Consider the following 19825-nt stretch of genomic DNA (forward strand, 5'->3'; position numbering starts at 1 on the left):
GTTGAGGGGTAAGCCGCGGCTCCACCTACAGTTGGCCCTCCTGGAGTTAGAGGGGTGTGACTGGGCTCATGAGCACAAATACTAGTTGACAGTGATGGCATTTAAAACTAGGGTAGGCAGGGACCCCCTGGGTGGCTCAGTCAGTTAGGCATCTGCCTTTGGCTCAGGTCGTGATCCCTCAAGTCATGACCCCAGGGTCCTGGGATAGAGCTCTGTGGGGAGTCTGCTTCTCCTTCTGCCTCTGCCCCTCCCCCGGCTCACATGCTCTTTCTCTCTCTCTCTCAAATAAATAAAATCTTAAAAAAAAAACAAACAAACAAACTAGGGCAAGCAAAGCACTGAAAGATGTATTTTAGGCAACAATAGTGTCCTGGCCCATGGGACACAGGCTTTAGTGACCTGTGGGGTGTTTTTATTCTTTTACTTCCATGGCTCAGGCTCTTTTTTCAGAAGTCACTAATGATTTGTTGAGAAATGATACACAGCAGACACTATACACCAAGAAGAACCCCCTGGTATAGAAATAGTGTGAGTGGAAAGGAAAACACAAACTTGGAGAGCATCCGTCCAGAGTTAATTCCCAATTTGTTGAGCTTCTTATGTGTTACACCTGATACTTGAATTAACATTCCTGCATCTCCAATTTCCTGTTGAGTCCATTCAATGTGTGCCAACAACCCTGGACCCAAAACAATCCAATAAAATGCTTTCCTGTCCAACTCAGCTCTGTGGACTATTGATAGAGTACGCGGAATTTGGGGACTTTGTTGAGTTTTACAATAGCATTCCTGCTGACTTCCCGGTCAATACTTCCCCGGGTGGTTAATATACTCCTAGAAATGTCCCAGTCACTAATGTGCTTCTGGGTTCCCTTTCTATTTATGGGGGTTTATCACAAAAGCTGCTGCTATAAAACTTAAAAAAGAGGTCACATAACTTTTTTTCCAGGGACGATGACGGTGCTTAGAGCTGGGTCTATGGGCTGGACTTTGATGGGATTTATTTTTTCTGTTCTTTCTGTTAATTGAGCTGGTGACACCAAGTCTTCTTGTAATTGAATTTTAAATCTATGTATTTATATTTTTATAGAGATGATGGATGTATGTGAAGGGAAAGCAGATGGCTTTGGAAGTGACGAATTAATTATAAGGGAAGCCAAAGCCTCTCCTTTCTCTTCAACTCCTTCAGGGCAGGGGGCTCCCAGCACCCTGATCGGAGGGAACGAGGCACTAGAACATGGAGGCAGGGACAGCTGACACATTTTCATAAATGATTAAGGAAGTCCGTGGTTGAGAGAAGTTTGTACTTTCATGTTTCAGAAGGAAAGGAGTCTCGGTAGAGGTTTTACGCCATGTGGACAGGAGCCAAAATCATTTCAAATGTCAGCCTAATCCAGGGTAGATTCAGGTAAAAGGAGCTAGCTGTCCAAACTTTTTCTCTTCCATGGCATCAACGAACCTCATTCATTGTCTTCCCCACACCTACTGGGCTGGTGGGTTTTGGATTTTGGGGGCTGCCGGTGGCTGCTGATGGGAACCGTGGGCTACATGTAGCTTCTGCCATTGACACCAGTGGCAGTCACTCAGACCTCATTTCCACCATCCCACTCCGGAGGTGAGGGGCAGGGCCAAGAGGTGATTCTGTTTCCTCTGTGGTCCATGGCTAGGGCTGAGCTGGCAGGTGAGGGATGGGCAAGAGTGGAGGATGGTGAAGGAGGGTGAGTTCACGCAGGATTGAGCAGAAATTGTTGGTGGCGCAGGTCTGGTGCTCAGGAACCATTCACAGCTCCACACCTTCATAGTGTCTGGCTGAGCAGAGACCTGGTCTGCCATCACAGCGAGCATGCTCTTCAGGTCCTTAACCGCTGTGGTTTCCTGTGGGGCACATCTAAGAGAGGCATGTGCCATATGGGCAGGTCCGAAGATCTCAGTTGGGATAATGGGGCGAGCCAGAGGCATCACAGGAGCCAGGATGGAGGCAAGATGAGCTTGGAGCAAGTGCTGTAGATAGTGGCAAGTCTCAGCTACTCCTACTAGGATCTTGAACAAGAACTGACCTGAGCAGCTCTGAAGACAAGGGTGTTAGAGCTCGTCCTCCTCACCTCCTCTCGCAGCGCCTGTTCCTCTTTTTCTTTTTCTACTTCCTAGAATAATATTTCCCTTGGAAGAGCAACCAAGTTACTGGGAAACTGCAGCCAAACAACACTGCGGGATTTTGAGAGAACGCTCCCAGGTTCCAAGCAAGACCCAATCACAGTGGTAATTCATCTAATCATTATTCACCCAGGGCTCATCTCCTGAGTGTTTGACTGTCAGAACTGAATTCCACCCCAAAGAAAAGCTATCCTCAAAGAAGATTTGCAGTTCTTCTTTGTAAAAGGGAGAGAAAAAAGGGGGAATTTATTTAAAATAGGCACGTGTAAGCTCCCAAGGGACAGGAGACATAAATTCCAAGAACAGCTCCAATCAAACTTGAATCCTCCTGGCTTAGGATTTTACTAAGAAGGATGGAATATGAAAGGGAAAGGAGTATCCCCACTCACTTCCAAGTCACATCAAGGCAGCCAGCTTGTGACAGGAAGATTACCTGCAGGAGGGCTTTATTTGATGTGAAAAGGGTTAACGTCATTTTAGCAGATTAGAAATTCTCTGGGTCTCTTAGGAATGAAAAGTAAATTCGAGCTTTTCCATGAAGGAGTGTGCATAAACCCTTTTTAGACACTGGAAACAAAAGGAGGGGAAATGGCCAGACTGACTTGCTTTGTGTTTGACACACAGTTTCATGACGATCTTGAGTTTTATGATTCTCCTTTTATAGATGGCCTTGCTGGGGGGTGGGTAAATAATAGGGGGAATGGTGGGACTATATTAAAAGCCTCAGCCATTGAACCAATCAGTGCATAGTTAATGATCACCTACACAGGGTTCAGCTCTGTGCTAGGCACTAGGTGTGATGGGCAGTGGACACTGATGACATAAGCAAGCCTATCCCTGCAGGGCCATACGCTGTGGTTGAGAAGGAAAGATGACAACAAGGAAGCAACACTGAGTCCCATAAGATGCACTGGAGGACTCCAGAGGAGACAACTTCCTTAAGGCCAGAGTCAGCAGTGGGGCAGGCGAGCAGGGTAGTGGGAAGGCATACGAGCCTCAGAAAACTTCTCCACCGCCATGCCACCATCTATGCCTTTCCCTTCCTTCTCTCCCCTTGTGCTGCATCCCTCTGCCCTCATCACCTCCCCACACCCCACCTTCACCCTCCCCAGAGACTGAAGACACATTTCAGGCCAGCTGTATTATTGGATTTTAAATGATGCTATGGCTTTTTAATTCTTGGTTTAATTGCCTTTCCATGCAGGGCACTGAGAATGGTTGATTACCAGGCAACTGGGCCTGGCGGTGACATTCCTTATCCGATGTCCCTTCAAGCTGCAGTGAAAGGGACATGCTCTCAGGGCCTCAATGTGGACTTTAATAGGGCCTAGCCTTCAGTGTCATCCAGCTGCCAGACTGTGGTGGTCTGGCCCAGGGTGCTGTCCGCGGTGCTGAAGGCTGGCCCACTTAACCAGGCTCTCTGGCCAAACCAGGGCACTACTTCCTGCAGCTATGGAACTTGGAGGGCTGAATAATTTTTTTTAATTTTTAATTTTTGGGGGAGAGAGAGAGAAGCCAGGGGAGAGAGCGAGAGATGGGGGGGCGGGGGGTTGGGGCAGAGGGACAGGGAGAGAGAGAATCCTAGGCAGGCTCCAAGCTCACTATGCAGCCCAGTGTGGGGCTTGATCTCATGACCCTGAGATCATGGCCTAAGCTGAAATCAAGAGGTGGACACTTATCTGAAAGAACCACACAGGTGCCCCTGGAGAGCTGAATAATTTAAACAAGGGGATATATTTCCCCTTCCCCTATGGGTGGCCAAACAGCCCCTGCTGCATCTCTGGAATGATTACCCCTCATTCAGTGGTACTCAGCAACCCTGCTGGGAGCTGGGAGAACAAGAGAGGCGCGTGGGCAGCCTCCACTGTGGTGTTCCTGCTGTGGGTGGAGCCCCCTATTAGAACGCAAGAGAGAGGAGCCCGGAGAAAAAGAGCCAGCCCAGCCCTCCTTCCCTCAGCCTCTGACTTCATCAGGCTCCTATGGGGATAGGAGGTCCAATTTGTCCCCTTATCATTGATGACAGGCCCAGCTCTGTGCCAAGAGGAAGGCCCTACTTTGTCCTAAAACACAGCTGCTTAGTGAGGCCAGACTGTCACAGAGCAGCACAGACCACACAGACCCACACAGGCAGATGCTGCGTGGGGATGAGAGGGCTCATTAGAGGATGAAACAATCTGGGTGTGGTGCTAACCATGCTGCTGGGCATCAGACCTTTTCTTCACCCTCCAACTCACAAGCTGCCTTCCCTGAGGTCCTGTAGGATCCCCTCAGGACTGGGTCCGGCTTGAAGCCATAGTCCATCCTGTCAGTTCAGATGAAAAGAACGACACTAGAGGTCATATCGCCCCCAGGCAGGGCTGGACCAGCCAAAGGACCTATAGGAATGCAACCCCACTAGCTCACAAGTAGTTAATCAACACACTCTAAAGATATAATCACTATATGCCTGATGAACCAGATATACTCCATGAAATCTCTAACATAAACAATACAGATGCATTTCAGCTTCCAAATTTCTTGAGATGGAAAAGACCTCCAGGAAACCTGATGAAGTCAATGGAGTCAGGAGACCCCTGGCCTCCATTTTGCCCTTAAAAACCCTCACTCAGAAGCTACGAGGGGAGTTTGGGACTTTTGAGCGTTAGCTTCCCATTCTCCTGAGTGGCACCACACCAATAAGGAGCCTATGTGTCTTCACTACAAGAGCTCGGTGTCAGGTTTTATTGGCTTGTTGTGCACTGGGTGGGCAAATGCTCACTTGACTCAGTTACAAGCTCGGGTCCCAGGAGGGGTGCCCACGCCCATGCCCCCACTTGGCCCATATTCTATCCTACTGGCTCCTCTCTGGGTTTCTATCTCTTCTCCAAATGTTCTTCGTTTCCTCTCTCATACCCCATCTTACATCTTCTCGTTGAGTAGTATATCTGATGGGGCCCAATCCACAGTTGTCAGCCACCTCTTTCTCCCCGCTTTCTCCCCCCACCCCCAGCTTAATCTACCTGGAAACCTCCTGAAGTCAACTGACCCATGGTCAAGGTCAATGACCAGAGGACTGAATGTCCGTAAGAAACAGGAATGTAGTCCATCTCCTTGGGGGTTCAACTCTTTCTGGGGCAGAGGTCTACAGGAAGACCAGGCCCTGAGAGGGTGGATTCTAGAGAGCCAAGGAAGCCACTATCTCTTTACCAACTTGCTGAGGCCATCTCCAATGTGTGTCTTCTCCAACCACACCAAGCAATTCTGTGATACCAGCTGGTGTCCTTCAGTTTAACTCAATTCTGACACTATCTACCTAGAGGACTCACTCCCACAGGACTGCCCTCATTTCAGATACTAATTAGAAGTCCAGGCTGTGACCTGTGCTTCTGACTGGCTGACTATAAATTGGAGATTCCCCATGAGCCCCTTCTCGGGTTTGACTGATTTGCTCACAGACGTCAACTTCTGTAACAGGTAAGCTTACATTTACCAATTTATTATAAAGGATACAGATAAACAGCCAAATAAAAGAGGTATGCAGGGTGGGGTCTGGAAGGGTCCCAAGCACAGAAGCTTCAGTCTCCATAGAACTGGGGTACATTACCCTCTTGGCATGTAGACATGTTCCCAACTCAGATGCTTGCTGAACCTTGTCCTTTTGCATTTTTTATAGGAGTTTCATTACACTGGCACAATTGATTAAATCCTTGGCCATTGGTGACTAAACTCAATCTGCCTTGGAGGTGGAGGGAAAGGGCTGAACGTTCCAATCCTCTTAGTCAAGTGGCTGGTTCCCCTTGGCAACAAGCTCCCACCCTTAGGTGCTTTCCAAAAGTCACCTCATTAATGTAAACCCAGGGGCAATAGAAAGGGGTTTGTTATGGTAACAAGGCACTCCTTTCATCATCATGGCTCTGGGCTATATCAGGAACCAAAAAACAAACATTAACGAAAGATGCTCCCACTGCTCTACTCAGGAAATTCCAAGGATTCTAGGAGCTCTATGCCAGACATTAAGAAGACCAAATATGTATTTCTTATTCTAAATTCCAATATCACTCCACCATTAGGGAGTGCTCTCCTAAATGATGCATGGGGGTGGAGGACTTAAGGACAATTTGGTGGGGGGGGAGGGGCAGAGGCAAGAGAGCTCCCCCAACCCCAACTCTCCAAGCTGGAGGGGGAGATGGGGAGAGCCCAGGTGCTGGACAAAGCCATAGCAGGAGGGAACTCAGGAGGCAGCAGAGTGGGGGCGCTGCCGTCAAGCCTCACAACCTGACACTGCCTGCGTCCCCCCACCATCTCCACGCTGTCATTACCAGAGCGCGGGTGTGACGAGCTCCACCCGGCAGTCCCACTTTCATCACCAGCATTTTAATTCGCTGATCTAACATTTCCCTAGAACGCAGGGTTGGTTTTTTTCCCCCACTTGATTTCCTAGGGCTTGTCTCTTCATTGTTTTTCTTCTTAAAAGAGCAAAGCTAAAGACAAGCACCTGTCTTTTATGCTTCTGCTGAAATTTTGCAGCTGTTGTTGGTGAAGGGGGTGGGGGTGACAGAAGGAGGTGCGTTTTGGAGAAGGGATGCAGAGGGACCAGATTTCTGCGATCATGCTCTTGAAGAAGCACCCCCTGGAAGATGCTAAGTCTGGGGGAGGGTGTGACTGGGTTTGGAGAGGCCCCTTGGGAAAAGCAGCCCTGTGCCATCAGCTACCTTGACAACACCCTGGTTCTGAGAATGTGCCGGCCCTGAAGGCTGGATTTAGGGTCACCCATCACAACAGACTAGAGCATGGCCTGGGCACCTACTGGACATAGGATTAGCTCCCTCACCCCTCCCTTCCTTCCAGCATGGAAAGTAAAACAAGTAAGAGGACTGCGGGCAGCAGGGATGATGAGACATCGCTCCTCTGTGAGGGTCAGCCCTGACAGACTGTAGAGGCAGGAATGAGCTTGACCATGTTCTAGAAACTGAGAGGTCAGCATGGTGTGGACTGAACCCAGGGGGAGCTGGTGGGATGTGAAAACTGGGGATGAGTGGAATGCAAGAGCTGGATCATGCAGTGCCTGAAGGCTGCCTGTGGGTATGATCATGCTTTGGGTCTACGGCCATACCACCCTGAACGCTCCCGATCTCGTCTGATCATGCTCTGGCCGTCCAGCATCCAACTTTCCACCTTTCTGGGGCAGTGAAAGGACTCTCACCAGAAGGGCCAGATTCTCTCTCTTGGCTGGGTTATGGCACTTGACCTGGCTTGGCCAACTGCTCTCTCCTGCCCTGTACTTTGAATCTCAAGTAGCCAAAGATGTGAAGAAAGTCAGGCTCTCTCTGGGTGGTGATGGGGAGATGTGGGGCCTAGCAGCTTTGAGTATATTCTGTCCCGGCTGTTTCTGCCAAAAGATGTTTCTCACCTGTTTTCCAAACCTAGAGTCTCCTGTTGTCAATTCTAAGGCCTGATATCTGCTAGCAGAGCCTTCTTTTCTTATGCTACACCGAAAAAGATAGTGTTACATATGAATGAGCACATCCTGATTGACCCTGTTTGGGAGTCTGGATTCAAATGGGATGCTACTGAGGAGTTTTAGGCAGGGATAATTCTCTTTTCTTTTTCTTGGGTGGAGTGGGGGAGCCCATGCCTGTATGCACGCACATACAGTGGGCAGAGGGTAAAGGGAGAGAGATAGAGAATCTTAAGCAGGCTCCACACGCAGCACAGTGCCCGACATGTTTCGATCTCACAGGCCTGATATCATGATCTGAACTGAAATCAGGAGTCAGGTGCTTAACCAACTGAGCCACCCAGGGGCACCTAGTCAGAGATCTTTTTATTTATTTATTCATTCATTCATTCATTCATTCATTTATTTTTAAATGATTTATTTATTTGAGAAAGCAAGAGAGCACATGCACACATGAGAGAGCACAAGCCAAGAGAAGGTGCAGAAGGAGAGGGAGAAGCAGGCTCCCTGCTGAGCAGGGAGCTGGACACAAGACACATGGGACTCCATCCCAGGACCCTAGGATCATGACCTGAGCTGAAGACAGACACCTAACAGACTGAGCCACCCAGGCACTCCCCAAGGCAAAGGATCTTTTAAAAGATCCTTCTGGATGCTGTATGGAGAGTGGATTACCGGGAGGCAGGAAAAGAAGCAGGGATACCATCTGGAAGGCTACAGGCCAGGTGGGAGATGATGGCAGGAGGGAAACCAGGAATTCAAGATCTGTACTTGAAAATGGCTTTGGTGATGACGGATAGATGGGAAAAGGAATCAAGGATGATGCTCAGGTTTCTGATTTGGATACTGTGTGGACAGTCCTGAGGAGGACTGAGGACGGAAGAGATCCATGTTGGGGCAGGTGGAAGCAACAGCTCTGTGCTGCACATTTTAAGTGTGAGAGCTTTGTTCAGAGAGGGTCCAAGCAAGCAAACAGATCTTTTTGCCAGGCAGTTTAGTAGAGGGAATACAATATGCAGAACCAGGTGCAGGGGTGCTGGAGAGCTAAAACAGGAAGTGGAGAAACAGGTATCTGCCCCTTCTCCCCCCGACTCCCGCACCCTTCCGTACACCCCGCCCCCTGGAAGGAGGTATAAGAGAAGAGGTGATGGTACCAGCAGCCCAGGATCTGAGGCTGGTTGGTGGGAACGAGGATTTGCGGAAGGGGCTACCCAAGGGATCTCCCAGGCTGGGGAAACTGAGGCCACAGCAGAGATGTAGCCAATGCCCAATAAGCAGCCACTGGCAGAGACACAATGAGTCAGAAAGAGGGAAGAAATACCCTGGCTTCTCCTCTTCTCCCTCCTGCCAGTCTCCAGCCATTGGCAGAATCTGACCAGAAACCCGCAGGCAAGGAGCCTCGGGAAATGTAGTTTTCTGGGGGCAGTTGCAGTAATAGGAGCAGAGGGAGGGCAGGGGAAGCAGGCAGGGGTCAAACAGATGTCCACCAGAAATCGTAGTGACAGTTTAACTAGTCTTCCAGAATTTATCTGTATTCTTAAAGTGCCCTTTTTCAAAGGAATGAATCTCTGAGGAGGGGATTCAGATCTTCGTGACAGGAGGCCTAAGAATCTCTCCTAGTTTCCCTGCAGGGAGACTGAACGTGACCTCGTCCATCTTGGGTGGATCTACCTTGGAAGTCAGAACCAGCCTTGCTCATCTTCTAAGAAAGCTCCCCTGCTCCCCCGCTGCTCCCAGCCTCCCTGTCCAACATCCTGCCTTTTCTCAGTGACAAGGAAACAGCCAACTTGTCAGAAACCGGCCTCTAGGATAAAGAGAAGGAGGAGGAATGTGACCAGGAGAGCCGTGAAGTGGTGATGACAGCTGCTGCTTGATACGGAAAAGGGGATCCTAATTATTGCTTGGACAAGCAGGGAAGCAGGGAAGTCAATCAGCCAACGTGGAGGGCAGCCTGACGAGGCAGGGCCGGCCACCACCCGCTAAGAGCCCTGGATCCCTTTGCAGAGAGGCACAAGCTTCTGGTTGAGAGGTGATGGTGACCGAGGGGACCTGAGCCACTCACTCACTTGGCCTGGAGGGGGACCTCTGGTTCCAAAGAGGAACAGGGTGGAGTAGGGGTAGGGCTGAAGCCCTCAAGTGACATTCTGGATCCAGCTGGAGAGCAGGGCTCTGAGAGCCTGGGACAAGCTGCCTCACCTCTCCGTGGGGTCCTCAGTTTTCTCCTCCCTACTAACCCGATGCCTCCTGCTTCTCCAGTCTACAGAGACTGGACTTCAGCAGCACCCACCCCACCAGGCTCAGAGCCCCTCCTGCTGTGTGCAGGAAGTCAGGTCTGGCCTAGGCTCCTCTCCAAATCCACTGGTGTCTCACTCCAGATGACAGCTGTCCCTGGGGTCCACTGTCTCTGCCCTATGTGGGCATTTTTGGGCCAATTCCTTCCTTCTCAAACTCCTTCCCTCCAAGCTGGGACAAGTCCTGATTCCCATAATTCCCAAAGCCCGGCTCCGTACGAGTCAGGGGTTTAAACAAGTTTTACTTGCGGCTTAGCCAGCGGCAAAGTGAAATGGGTTAGCGGGCGCCCCAAGCTCTCCATGGGCAGCCCTCTACCCCTCTCCCCCCCGGATGGCTCTTGTCTTAGCTTAGACCTGGTGCTATGGCCCCCCCTCACACCCTGAGTGAGAATGCCTTTGTCCAGGGCCCTGTAACCCGGAGCCTGGCACCCACTCTCTGCTGGGCTCAGAGAGAAAGGCCACCCTGCCTTCAGAACCTTGTGCTTATCAGAGCCATCCCCTCTAGTCAAGAAGAGGAGTTTGGCTGCACTTCAACACAAGAAAACCTACCAAATCATTTTGCCCAGAACAAAGGAGCTCTTTCCACAACACAGATCAGAGAACTGTTGATGGCTTTGATTGTAGAAGTTTGTTCCCACTTCTGGACATGGAGACTGCAGAAATATTGGGGTTTGGCCTGGTTAGAGCCCCTTTTCATGTGAATAATGGAGATCATAAGATCTGCCCAGCTAGGGCATCGTATTAAATGGATAATGAATATAAAGAATCCAGTATATACAGTAGGTACTCAATAAATGCTGAGGCATTTCCCCCACTCTTGGCTCAGGTACTTCAACTGTAATATAAGGAGCTGGGGAAAAGAAGGCTGTACTGGAGGGTTTGGGATACCCCTTCCAACTCTCTGAATACTGAAGAGAGAGTGAGGGACACTTTTCTGGGTGATGACAGGTTGTTGGAAGGGGTCAGACCCAGCATGGTGGTTGTGGGGCCAGGTCTCTACTTAGAGTGGTCCCTGGTGGTCAGCTGTGTGGACCACTGAGGGGTGTAAAGAACTGGGTTCACGTCCAGTTTCCTCTCCCTCCTTGCCTTGCTGTGTGTCCCTCAGGCAAGGCACAAACTCTCTGTGTATTCCTTGTATCAACTGTCATCGTTGCTAAGGATGGGCCTGAGTATCTGATTCAGGTCTGGGTGGTCACACCTGGATGTGGGGCAGAGCCAGGCCTCGTGGAGTTGTGTGGACCGAGGGGTTATGGGGCCTGAGCTGCTCGTGGAGGGTCTGGAGAAGCTGCCTATAGTCAGATGTGGGATATGGTCTTGGGCACTGCAACCCTGCTGACCTCCCCTTGGGAGGAGTGACCCCACTTTCTCCTCTCTCTGGCCCTTGAGGGCTTGACCTACACCTAGCACGCAGCAGCGCTTAATTAGAGTTTGCAAAATAAATGGATTTATGGGTGAGAAGCCCTGGTTTTAAAAAATGAGGCAATGAGGAGTGCCTGGGTGGCTCAGTCAGTTAAGTGTTTGCCAGCCTTCTGCTCAGGTTATGATCTCAGAGTCCTGGGATCGAGCCCCAACTTGGGCTCCTCACTCAGTGGGGAGTCTGCTTCTCCCTCTTCCTCTTCTGCTCCCCTTGCTCATGCTCTCTCCGTCTCAAATAAATAAAGTCTTAAAAAGAAAAAATGGATGGGGCGCCTGGGTGGCTCACTTGGTTAAGTGACAGCCTTCGGCTCAGATCATGATCCCAGGGTCCTGGGATCCAGCCCTGCATCAGGTTCCTTGCTCAATGGGGGAGCCTGCTTCTCCCTCTCCTTCTGCCTGCCGCTCTGCCTACTTGTGCTCTCTAGCTGTCTAAATAAATAAAAAAAAGAAAAAAGTGTGAGAGGGAGAAAATGGTTAAAGGGTCGGAAGAATTAGTGAGGGGGGCAGGGAAAAAGAAAATCTCAGGGTAGAAAGATGCTCTGGTATTTCTTGGCTGTGAACAGTCACTTACAGCGGGGCGTAGGGAGACAGACAAGAAACAGCCCTGCCCTTCAGGAGCTTACAGCAAATGAGCCACAGGGAGGGGTGGGCCAGGCAAAGTCTGGAGTCAGGGGGCCTTCAGTGGTAAGTAGGCTCCCAGAGGGCTTCCTGGAGGAGGTGCATTTAGAGGCAGAGTGGAAGCAGGATGCTCAGGGACAGCTTCTCTCAGGGCCTGATAAGCTGCAAGAGGTCAGGAGGATGAGGCCCTTCAGGAAAGTGCCCGGGAATGGGGGCCATGTTCTGGCCACCTAGAGGGGAGGCCGACTGGGTCCTCCCCCAGCTCCTCTCCTGGCAGGTCTTAGATTAACAGTTGTGTTCAGTATAAGGTGTAGCTCACTACAGCTGAATAAATGCTTCCGGAGCCCCCACTGTGGACCCCACAAGTGGTGGTCCTGACCCACTTCTCCCACGGGGGTGAGAAGAGGATTTGGACTAAGTTTCTGGCCTGAGATGGCTCCCATCTGTTGTGTTGGAGAGTGACTTGGGGTGGGGACTAGGAGGGAGGCACAGTTACCATCAAAGGAAAGGGAGACATGAAGGCCCAGACAAGCAGGCTCCCTGACTTTTTCAAGTCTTGGGCTCCACGTTTGACATCAACTTTGAACAGCTTTGAACACTGACAGGATATGACCTAGTGACCAGTAAGTATTAAGTGTGACCATGGTATTTTGATTCCACTTCAAAGTGAAGCATCCTTATCGTTTGGAGAATTGTGGTCAGGTGTGGACAGATGAATCCGTATGACATAGGATGATGGGCTGTGCTTCCCAAGTATGGGGAGGGAGGGGCGCGGCTGGGGCGTGGCCACCAGGCCCGGCCTTGGGCTGCTGGCCGTTTAGGCTGCCTGAGAGGTACCTGCGCCTTCATTAGAACCTTCTCGGCAGTTTTGTCATTTTGCAATTCTCTGTAATGAAGAATCAAAACAAAACAGAAAATGCAGCATTCCTTTGAAAACAGAAGCTTTTGATGGCACATTGCAGTGGTAATGTGTTGCTGGGTGGGAAATTCACAATGGCGAAAATCCACTATGGGGTCAGGGATGCTTTGGATGAATTTGCATTTCATTAGTCACGAGAGCATCTTGAGACAGGTGAAACATGGACAAAACAGGACACCGGAGGAGGCCAATGCTTAAGTCACCAGAATAATCTCCAAGGTGGGGGAGGGAGCGGGAGGAGAAGAGGGTAGGGGTGGGGGTAGGGAGTGAAGCAGGGTTGGTGTGAGACAGATAGTGGGGAGGGCAGAGAACAGAGGGAGAACAGAGTTTGGTACACAGGGAGGCAGGGACCGTGGGGTTGGGGGCTTCCTGCTGCTCTCCAGCTGGGCTGGTGACCAGAGGGGGGTTCCTCCTGGTTTTGGGGGGTGCTTCAGCTCTAGAAGCTACCACACCCTCCTTCTGCTCCTGCTACACAGGTATAACCACCTGATGTCTGAGTGGATTGATCTGTAGGTCAGGCACCCAGTGGCTGTCATTGCTGTCACTCCATTTGGATCCCTACCACGGAGGAGAGCTCTGTGGGCACTCAGCCTGGCACCTGCCTCTTTCACTGCTTCTCCCCTTATCTGCGCGTCTGGCAGCTTGTGGCTAAAGCTCTGGAGGGAGGGTTTAGAGAGCCCCCAGGTTAAATGGGTGGTGGCTAGAATGCGGGGGCAGGGAGGTATGGATCCGAAGGTCCTGAGGTCATAGCACTTGTCACCTCCTGACCTCCCTGAACCCCCCAGATCCAGCTTCCTCTCCTGGGCCTCAAGGACCCTGTGGCTGGAGCGGAAGGGTTTTCTGGGTGTATCTGTGCCAGGTCTGCAGAGCGGCCCAGGCTCCAGGCTCTGAGTCGGTGATTCTGGGCCACTCTTCAGTGTCCCATACAGGCTGGAGGTCTGGCCAGCCCTGACCACCTCCCCAAGGGAAAGAGGCCTGGATCTGGGGTTCGGCAAGGCTACTAACTGGCTATTAGACCTGAGGCATGTCTCTGCTCTCCCTAGGCTCATTTCCTCAGTTGCTGGGAGCCCACACTCCCCACCAGAGCTGTTCTCAGAGACTCTACCCCAGAGGGACCAAGGGGGCAAGGAAGTCAGGGCTCCCTCTGAGCTGCAGGGCTGGAGAGGAGGAGAGCTGGCCTTTTGAAGGACCTGCTTGGCCCTGCGCTCCTGCCATGGCTTCTGCCTATCCAAATCCAACATGTTCCTCCAGGAAGACCTACATGCTTCCAGCCCTTTCCACCTTCCTTTTGAATGAATCCCATGCTGAGTGCCGAGTCCTGTGCTGGGACCAGGAGGGTGGGGGTATAAGGGCTGAGCTCTTCATTGTACATCTGTTGCAAGGAATCCTCTAGAACATGGCTCTGGCAGAATCTCATCCCCAAGGGCCAGTCTTTTCCCCCATCCCCCATCAGATCATGTGCCCGAATGTGGACCAATAGACTGGCTAGGGAAATGAGGCAGGGTCACATGATACAAATCATGGGCCCCCAGAGTCCTAGGGCCAAGCTGGGGACCTCAGAGCAGATCTGCTCCTGCCTCTCCCTTCCTAAGGTCTGGAAAGAACAAGGGGCATTCTCTGTGCCCACTCCCTTTCTGCCCCCCAACCCAGGACCCCATCACCTGCCCTGGTATCCAGCCTCTCTTCTCTGCCTCGTCCCATGCAATCCACCTATATATTGTGCAAAGACGTCCTTCTGGAAGCACAGTGGAGGGTCTCATCTTCCTGCTTCCCAACTTGGAGGGTTCTCTGTGGAGTCACAGCCACTTAACTCCACAGATAAGGGTTTTCATCTGCCTGCCACCTGCTTTTTCTGGCCTGTCTCCAGTATCTTCCATCCCCGCATCCCCCATCCCAGAGTCCTCCCTGCATCCCAGGCTTAGTCCAGTTCCTTAAAAACGCAGGTACCATGCTCTTTCAGGTCTGGGCATACTGCTCCCCTTGGCTGGGGTCCTTCAAGGCTGAATGAAAATGCTCCCTTCTCTCTGGCAGCGTTCCCTGACTCCTCGGGTGGAATTGATGGCCACCTGTGCTCCCAGCATACCTGTAAACACCTCCGGGGCAGTCCCCCCCTTCTTTCCATTACTGCTGCTTTATCTGTCTCACCCCCCATCTGATTCTCTCATCCAGATGAAACTGGGACTGCATCTTATTCATTTCAGATTTTGCCCTGCACACAGCAGGCACATAATAAATGCTTGTTACTTGGGACAGATAATTGCCACTCACATCCCACTCACATCCCACACGAATTGCTTGTTTTCTTTTAAAGCTTTAAAAAACCATTACAGAAATCGTCCCCTTGGCTTTTACATGTTCATCACCACATCGAGATGGATAAGTGAAAAGCTAAAGTCCCTCATACCTTTCTCTCTCCCCATCGAATTCCCCAGGGTGAGCCTGTCAACCACCAGGAGGGCTTTCTCTAGGCCAGTGGTCCTCAAAGTTGGCGCCCTCCCCCCACAACAGCATCAACCTCTGTTAGAAATGCAGATTAGAACCCCATGCCAGCCTGGGGACCAGGCCCAGCATTCTGTCCCCAGGTGAGAGTCCCAGACTGAAAACCAGTTCAAGGAGTGCTGAAGCCCCTGGGGCCAGAGCTCCCCCACAGCCCCCCTGACCCAGCCAGGAGTGGAGGACCTGCAGATGGAGCCCCTATCACAGGCCCATTTTATTTTGGAGCAAAACCCTAAAGTCAGCTAATTTTCTTGTCTTTGGCCTCCTTCCGTCTGAGTCAGTGGCTAGAGAGAGCCAGCGTGGGCTGATGGCTGGTCCCCTTCCCCTGGGGCTGGGGCTGGGGCTGGGACACTAATGGGGTGTGTGATATTTGGCAAGTCACTATACTGCTCTCATCTCAGAAAGGTGCTGCTTCTCTAGATATTCTCCAGGACCTGAACAACAACAACAACAATCTGTGTTTTGAGCTCACTGAGGGCTTGAAGTCCAGATGAGGGAATTTCAAGGGACTTTCCAAAGGGAAAGGGTAAGACCCCAAAATAGTATGAAAGGACCCATTCCTCTCCCGTGCTATCTGCTTTCCCAATGCAGAACAAAGCACGGGCCCGTCAGCTGTGTGGCCTCTGTTTGTAGACCAATTCGAAGAAAGACTCTCTTGAGTACATTCCACCCTGGTAAAGAACGGGATCTAACAAGCATTCATTCAGAACGTACCACATGCCAGGCACTATTCCAGGTGCCAGCTATTCAGCCATGAGGGAAACAAGCAAAACCAGCCTGCCCTGATGAAGTTTACATTCTAGCCAGAGACAATCAACAAAGAAGGACAGTGGGTGGTGGGGGAGGGCCACGGGCTAAGTGGGCGACGCGAGCGGAGCAGCTCGGAGTGCAGAGCCTGCAGGCCTGGGTGTGATCGGGCCCCTTCTGCACCCTGGGGAAAGGGAATTTCCAAACGCTCTTCCCCTGAGCTGGGGCTGGTACCAGGCTCTGCCTTGAAGGGCCTTCTGGTATGTTTCTGGAAAGGGACCAGACTGGCCCCAGGGGTGCAGGCAATTCTTCCTTGGACAGGATTCCACTTGTGAGCTGGCGTGGCGTGGCCGGTCAGGGAAGGCTGGCAGGAGCCCCCTCCCCCAAGTACCTCCCCAACCCACCCCCCACCACCATGCAGGAGGGGATGGGCTGCCCCAGACGTCCCTCCTTCTAACTCAAAGCCCAGTCCCATGCCAAGCCTGAGCTTGGCAGGTGCTTTGAGCACAGAGTCCTTGCTAGTTATACCCTGGACAGATGTCGAGCCCTCCTTGCCCTGGCATCTTTTAGAGGCCTGTGATGCCAGCCTCCTCTTTTGTTTCTTCCAAGGCCTCCCTTTTGCCTCCCCATGCCAGCCTTACCTAACCAAGAACTGTTTCCGGGCAAAAATCCAAAGAGAAAGTTTTTATCTGGGGGGTGGGCTTCAGGAAGGCATAGAAATCCATTTCTTTATTTTTTTTGTAGTTTTTTTTTTTTAAGATTTTATTTATTTATTTGACAGACAGAGATCACAAGCAGGCAGAGAGGCCGGCCGGGGGTGGGGTTGGGGAAGCAGGCTCCCGAGGACCCTGGGATCATGACCCAAGCCGAAGGCAGAGGCTTTAACCCACTGAACCACCCAGGAGCCCCTTCTCTATTTTTTTTTTAAGCTTTTATTTATTTATTTGAGAAAGAGCGTGAATGCGTGCACAAGTCAGGAGGAGGGGCAGAGGGAGAGGGAGAAGCAGGCTCCCCTGCAAAGTAGGGAGCAGGGAGCCTGACTTTGCGAGGCTCGATCCCAGGACACTGGGATCATGATTTGAGCCAAAAGCAGACGCTTAACTGACTGAGCCACCCAGGTGCCCCTCTGTTTCTCTTATTTTTTTAAGGCATTCCCCAAACTGTCATTCCTGAGCCCAAGGACAACTCTGGTCCCTTGCAGACCCCACTGGGTGGGGGAAGCCAGCACAATGATTAAGTCTGGTGGTCCAGAAAGGGGTGGGGGAATATCTGTCCCTCTTTTTCCCTACGGTTGTGTTATGGAATGGGGTAGGACAGTCAAGGCCTCACAAGTTCTGTGTCTTGCATCAGAAGGGCCTGGCTTGCCCACGAGCTGACTGCTGGTGGCATTTTATGCCTGTCCTGTGGCTCATTACAGGATAGCAGGTGAGTCTGGGCTGTGGGGCCCTGGGGTGAAATATGGCCCAGGGAAGGGGGGTCTGTGGGTGGCTAAGCCTGATGAAGGCGGCCAGGCGATTACTTAACCATCCTGGTGGGCTTTACACTCCCAGTGGTGACATTTTTTGCTTCGATTGCTTAAAAAACAGAATGGCATCTCCCCTGGTCATTTTTCTGCTTTTTTCTCATAAATGAAAAGGCAAATGTTTCCCTGAAGATTTCCAGCGAGAATCTTCTTAGCGCCTTGCAGCTCGGGATAAGATGAGAGCTACCGCCTCTCCTTCAAGCCCCACCCCGCCTCTTCCGTCTGAGTTCCCTCCTTGCCCTGGCCCTGCATCTCCCCCTTCAGCTTGCTTTCTCGGTGTTCTCCCCGCTGACTCCTGATCAGGGTTTCTGGGCTTGCTGCCCTCTTTCACTCTGCCTTCCCCTCCCCCTCCCCTTCCATCCTTCCCCTTTGTCTACTGGGGGAATGCTTCTCCATTCCCTCCCCTACTCCTCCCTCAACCTTTCCTCCTCTCTCCTACTGTCCAGGACTCTCCCCCATTTTGCAGATGAACAAACTGAAACTCAGAAGGAATTTGCCCAGGAGCACCTAGCTCGTCCCCTCTGGGTGTTCAGTGCGCTATGGCTGCTGGTCAGGTCACCTGGGGCTGGATAATTGTCCCTCCACCCGGGTTGTCTGTGTTACAGTGTCTACCTGGGAAGCCGTAGTTCTGGCTAGACCAGACCCTTGCTCTGTGGGTGAGCAGCCCTGATGTCAGCTGGGAGCTAGGGAGAGGTGCAGAGCCTTGGCCCCCATGCTGAGCTTTTTTTTTTTTTTTTTTTTTTTTTTTTTTTGACAGATCACAAGTAGGCAGAGAGGACAGGAGGAGGAGGCAGGCTCCCCGCCGAGCAGAGAGCCCGATGCGGGACTCGATCCCAGGACCCCGAGACCACGACCCGAGCCGAAGGCAGAGGCTTTAACCACTGAGCCACCCAGGCGCCCCATGCTGAGCTTTTGAATCAGAGTCAGCATTTTAACGCTCTTGCCCCAGAGACTCACAAGCACACCAGAGTTTTCTGTTGGCGAGCTTTCCGGGGAGGCTCTCCGTGCTGCTGGTCTTGCCTCCAGGAGGGGGCGCTGTATCCCCCTCCGGCGTCCCCGCTGTGTGCCATTGCGCAACCCCGCCCCCTCCACTCCTCTTCTGCCCCCGGGACAGCCTTCTGGGTCCCCAGCCCAGAGTGGAGCAGCAGTGGGCAGCAGCTGCTGATTGCCTCTGGGTCTCTTGCTGTGTAGTTAGGCCTAGATAAATAAGGGCTTGGAAACATCTGGAAACCATAACCTGGCAAAAGCAGGCTGGGCCCTTCCACCTCTTCCCTGAGGGTATAGGCGGCCATAGGCAAGCTGTGACCTGGGCCAGGACCTCTGTGGTGGGGAGGTCTCGCAGAGGCAGGATGTGAAGGGGACAGCTGAGAGCTGGGATCCTGTTGTTTGATGCCTACCAGGTCCAGCTGCTCTGGCTCGAGCCTCAGGCCCACCAGCCGTGGTTCTGAGAGCAGCCCCGGCTAGAGAGGTCATCTGTCTCTGGGAAGCCACAATACAGGGTGTCCCCAGCCCCTGTAGCTAAGGTATCAGGGCTGGAAGGGACGGCCGTCTCCTAATTCAAGCTCCTCATTGGACAGGAAGAAACAGGTCCGGGGAGGAGAAGGGACTTGGCTAAGGTCACACAGCTTTGTCTCTGGGTGTAGATGGCAACCTCAGTCAGGATACATGTGGCCCAGCTCGCGAATCCTGAAGCCATCCTTTGACTCTCCTCTTTCCCTCGCACACCCTGTAGCAGATCAGCAGATCAGCTTCTCCTCCACTGAAGGATGACGGTGGTGGCTACTTGCCCTCCCCTTGAGTCAGGGCTGGCGCTAGAGTGGTTTGAACAATAGAAGGTGGTGGAATGAGAGTCTAGGACCCAGTGCTTGGTCATAAGGGGCTCCCACCTTGGTCTGTTGGAACGCTGGCTGTTCTGTTGTCACCAGCTGCCATGTTGCGAGAAGCCCAGGGAACCTGGGAGAGGCCCATGGGAAGAGGGATAGACCTTGGGCTAACAGCCCGGGCTAAGCTCCCAGCCGCTGCCGGCACACACTTGCTGTGACTGAGCCATCTTGGAAGTGGCTCTGGTAGCTCCTGTCAGACTGGCTCAGCCGATGTCACATGGAACAGATGAGTCTTCCTTGTTGAGCCCTGCCAAACTGCAGACTCATGAGCAAAATGCACGAGTGTGGTTGTTTTCAGCACCAAGTATTGGGGGTGGTTTGTTATGTGGAAACACATAACTGG

Source organism: Lutra lutra, chromosome 6 (genome assembly GCF_902655055.1).
Source record: "Lutra lutra chromosome 6, mLutLut1.2, whole genome shotgun sequence".
In the NCBI taxonomy this organism is placed as follows: domain Eukaryota; kingdom Metazoa; phylum Chordata; class Mammalia; order Carnivora; family Mustelidae; genus Lutra; species Lutra lutra.